We start from the raw sequence: 5,068 nt of genomic DNA on the forward strand, positions 1-5,068 counted from the left end.
TAAACGGGCTCCTTCTGGGGTCTTTTCCCTCACGATATCTCCAAACATATCATCGTATCATCGTATTAGTCACAACCAATTTCCATCATTCAAAAACATCATCATATTCACCACTTAATAAAACATGCATATACGTAATTTTTCCTTTTAAACCAAGCATGCACCGTATTTATCATAATTTTATATAAAAAAAATCATAAACATGATGCATAAACTTTTAAAAACATGATAAAATGCGCTTAGGGCGCTCCAAGGCCACCAGCTAGTTTTAAATTCTGAAACCGAGGATAAGGAAATTTTTAAAAGAGATGTCGGCTGTTGGGGAAAGTGATAATGGTGTAGGGTCAATATGTATTAATAAAATAATTATCTAATATGTTAATGGACCCTTATTTTAAATTAAAAAGAATTAAAAGAATTTTAAGCCCAATAAACTTAAAAGTAGGCCCATTAAATCCAAACATACTCCCAAAAAATATTTTGTGTTGGAAAGTTATTGAAAATATTACCCGAACCCTCAAAAGTTCTTTGTTTCGATAAAATTTGCGTACCGCTGAAAAATATGCTCTGGCGGGTAAAAATACCCAACAAAGCCCAATTCTTGAAAAATACCTTTAAAACATCTTATATTTATTAATAAAAATTAATCATCTAATAAAAATAATTTTCTGATAATTATCCGATCTTCGTTCCTCGTTCGAGCACGAAATGCAACAAAAAAATCTATAATACATGAACCTTAAAATTTCGTGAAATCATTACTATCATGCATGAATTATGCATAAAAATAATTATACACATAATTTAAAATAAAATCCTAGATTGCATGCATTCAGTTTACGTAATTAAATTCCTGGACCTTACAGTAATCCATCCAAAAGATATGATCTAGATATGAAATCTAATCCAATGGTCCTGATGTAGATAGGAATAGAATTCATCCAACGACCATGATGTAGATAGAAAATCTAATCCAACGATCTTGATGTAGATAGGAATATAATCCATCCAACGGTAATAATCTGGGTTTTTTTTAAAAATAATTTAATTTTTAAAATTAATTTCAAAAATGCTTTAAAAAAAAGGTTTGCAAGAATACCTCAATCCGTTCTTACGGAGCGCGGACGCTGCTTCGAAGCATGGACGCTGCTCCACGTAAGCGACGGAATATTTTAGCGACGGAATATATAACAAAACCGTCGCTAAAATTAAATTAGCGACGATCTAAAATTCAATCAGCGACGGTTCAAAAACCGTCGCTAATTTTAGCGACTGTTAAAAAATCGTCGCTGAAATGGAATCAGCGACGGTTTAAAAATCGTCACTAACCGTCGCTAAATGCATAAATATCAACCTGCTTGAACTTTCATCACACGCTGCGGATAATTATATCAACAGCGTGCACATATACGCCGCGGATAATCTTGAACTTTCAACGGCTTGCATCTTTGCAGCGTGCAATGTACGCTGCGGAAAGAGAATTTGCGAGCTGCGAAAAGCCATTTTTGTTATAGTGAAGATAGAGAAAAAAAGCAGACAAGAAATTCATCAAGAAATAAGTTTTTTCAGGAACATCTACTATTCAACCTGGTTTTTTCAATGATTCAGGGATGGCTGACTTTGGTTTGTTTGGTCAGCAGGATTTTCAGACTCCGTCTTGGTCGAACATACACGGTTTTACAAATTTTCTTAATGTTGGTCCGCAGCATCTTGTACATGACATTCGACCACAGAATGATGTTGAGGAAAATGAACATTCAATTGAGATACCCTAGTCTTACGACTTCTCCACCGTCCCAGGAAGCACCAATTTTGGTTCCATGATCATTTCAAGATTGGCATCATCAGATTCGCAGCCTCTTTTGGTTGATAAGCCATGAAAAACTTATTTTTTGATGAATTTCTTGTCTGTTTTTTTTCTCTGTCTTCACTACAACAAAAATGACTTTTCGCAGCGCGAAAATTCTCTTTCCGTAGCGTACATTGCACGCTGCAAAGATGCAAGCCGTTGAAAGTTCAAGATTATCTGCGGCGTGCTGTTGTGGCATATTTTGGCATTTAGCGACGGTTTGTAACCGTCGCTAAAATGAGCGACGGTTTAACGTCGCTGATTCCATTTCAGCGACGGTTAAATTAGCGACGGTATTTAAACCGTCGCTGATTTAATTTTAGCGACGGTTGTTGAACCGTCGCTAATTTAATTTTAGCGATGGTTTGGATATATATTCCGTCGCTAAAATATTTCGTCGCTCACGTGGAACAGCGTTCGTGCTTCGTAAGCACGGACGCTGCTCCACGTGAGCAGCGTCGGCGCTCCGTAAGAACGGATTGAGGTATTCTTGCAAACTTTTTTTTTAAAGTATTTTTGAAATAAATTTTAAAAATTAAATTATTTTTAAAAAAAACCTAATCTAGATAGTAAATCTAATCCAACGCTCTTGATGTAGATAGGAATATAATCCATCTAAATTTCATATCCTTAACAACCATTATATAATGTGATCGAATTATCCTATTTTCCCACACCACACTTTTTACATTCTCACTATCTTGAAAATGAATTCTGATTTCCAATCTCATGTATCGTCTTTGAGCTCATCTTCATTATCGGAAAATGAAGATGAAACACAAAAAGATTGTGTGAATGTTGTTGAGCATTTTGAAAACAAAAGAAAAGAAATTTTAAATGTTATAGCTCAAGAGCAAGAGTTGGTTGTTGCGTACATCATCCAAGAAGAGCAAGGAACACACAAGGGTTCAATTCCAGGTCACGTAGTCATCCATCGTGATCGGGAAACCGCTGATCGTAATTTGTTCAATGATTACTTTGCTGAGAATCCAACATATAATGAAGCAATGTTTCGAAGACGATTTTGAATGTCTCGAAATTTGTTCTTTTGTATCGTTGTTGCGGCAAAGAATCATGATGCTTATTTCACACAACGAAATGATTGTGTGGGGCCGTTTTGTCTATCGACAATCCAAAAAACGACAGCCGCATTGCGAATTCTAGCATATGCTTTACCCACGGATGCTACTGATGAATATATCAAAATTGGAGAATCTACTGCAATTGAGTGTATGCAACGATTTTGTCGGGCTATAGTGGAAGTTTCTGCTGAACAATACTTGATATCACCTGCATCCAATGATGTTGCCAGATTACTGTATATTGGTGAACAACGAGTATTCCTAAAATTTTGGGAAGTCTCGACTATATGTACTGGAAATGGAAAAATTGCCCCACGGATTGGGCAGGTCAATATGCAGGTCATAGTGGTTCTCCAACAATCATTTTAGAAGCTGTATTTGATTACGATCTTTGGATATGACATGCATATTTTGGTATGCCCAGATCCAATAATGACATAAATGTTTTAGAGGCGTCCGATCTATTCTCCAACCTTGCACAAGGTATTGCTCCTACTGCTCATTATAGAATTGGACAAAAAGAATATGATATGGGATATTATTTAGCTGATGGTATTTATCCGAAATGGTAAACTGTTGTGCAAAGTATTCATGATCCAAGGGGTCCGAAAAAGAAATATTTTGCAATGAAACAAGAATCTTGTAGAAAAGACGTGGAACGCGCATTTGGCGTTCTTCAATCACGATTTGCAATTGTGGCATCCCCAGCACGTGGTTGGAAGAAACGTCATTTACATGACATAATGAAATCATGTATCATAATGCACAATATGAGTATCGAAGATGAACGTGACCTCTGTGCACCCATTCAATATGCAAGAGGAGCACCAACTCCGGACGTAGAAATGACTGTTGATGAGCATATCAAATTTCAAGAATTTCTCAGTCGATATAAAAGAATAAAAGACAAAGATGCTCACTTCGCATTACGAAATGCTTTAATTGATCATTTATGGGATGAATATAGTCATTCAAAAGTTTGAAATTGTATTCTTATTATATTTGAAGTTGTATTTATATTATGTTTGAATTTGTATTCATATTTTTCATTTTAAATAATTTTCGTATATTAATTCATATTATATATAATTTAAATTATAATATATAATTAAATTATAAACTTAAATATTATTATATAAATTTATTAATAATAAAACATTAGTCATAATTAAAAATATATTAAATAAAATATAATAATTAATATATGTAAATTAAAAAGAATATTTCGAGAATATTTTTTTTTTAAGTAAATGAGTTGGAGATGGATGTTGTATTTGGTGCAGAAATCGTACTATTTTAGTGTAAAATTTGCACCAAAATAGATTTTGTGGTTGGAGATGGCCTAAAAAAGGAAAATGAAAAGAAGAACAAGCCATTCCATTAAGCTTTCTTACTCCCATGTTCCCGTCGTCTCCCTCCTTTCACCAGCTAGTCGCCGTCGTCACCACGAAATGGAGCTACGAACACCGCAACAGGTAGCCCGATACCTCACCATTCCATTTGTGACCTAAAGCGAAGAATATAGAAGCTGAATCGAAGCCAGGCATGAGTCTTGCTCGCGAGCTGGTTGGTGTGAGTTCTTGATTCGATTTAGGTGAAAGTTGGGTTTGATTTCTTGGGTACTTCTCGACCTGTTTAATCCAAGCCCGACATTTCTCTTGTGTTTCATCCGAATTTTAGTCGAGTTCAGAGCTGCCTTGACGAGTTTCTAGTGAGCTCTATCCTTTGCACCGCCGTGAGACACCTGTTGTCGCTGCTATCCATATACTAGTTTCGATTCTAGAGGAATATTGAGCTCGATTTCAGCACTTATTCGTTCAAGTGTAGGCTGCCGATTTTGGGGAGAGTCGTCCCTCCGATTTAATTCTTTTTCGTCGATTTATATGCATTATATTGACGTTTAGTCGCGTGAGTATTTATTGGACACAACATGACATACCTCGCATACCAAATACCTCGCATACTTGGTATTGATGGGTTAAGTGGATGACGATGTAGCTCTCTTGCGTGTTGTTGCTCGAGCATTATTCGTGTAGTTATTGTACCGTTTATTTGCTCATATTCTCTTTTTGTTATTGAGCCATGTTCATGTATTGCATATTTCATTTTATTATATGTTTATGCATTATTTATTATT

General features: G+C 35.5%; 1 pseudogene; it reads left to right on the forward strand.

Moving 5' to 3' along the window:
• Positions 1-2,556: 2,556 nt before the first annotated feature.
• LOC140991805 (uncharacterized) lies at positions 2,557-3,914 on the forward strand (annotated as a pseudogene).
• The last annotated feature ends 1,154 nt before the right edge of the window (positions 3,915-5,068 follow it).

The sequence above is a fragment of the Primulina huaijiensis genome, chromosome 13 (assembly GCF_012295235.1).
Source record: "Primulina huaijiensis isolate GDHJ02 chromosome 13, ASM1229523v2, whole genome shotgun sequence".
In the NCBI taxonomy this organism is placed as follows: domain Eukaryota; kingdom Viridiplantae; phylum Streptophyta; class Magnoliopsida; order Lamiales; family Gesneriaceae; genus Primulina; species Primulina huaijiensis.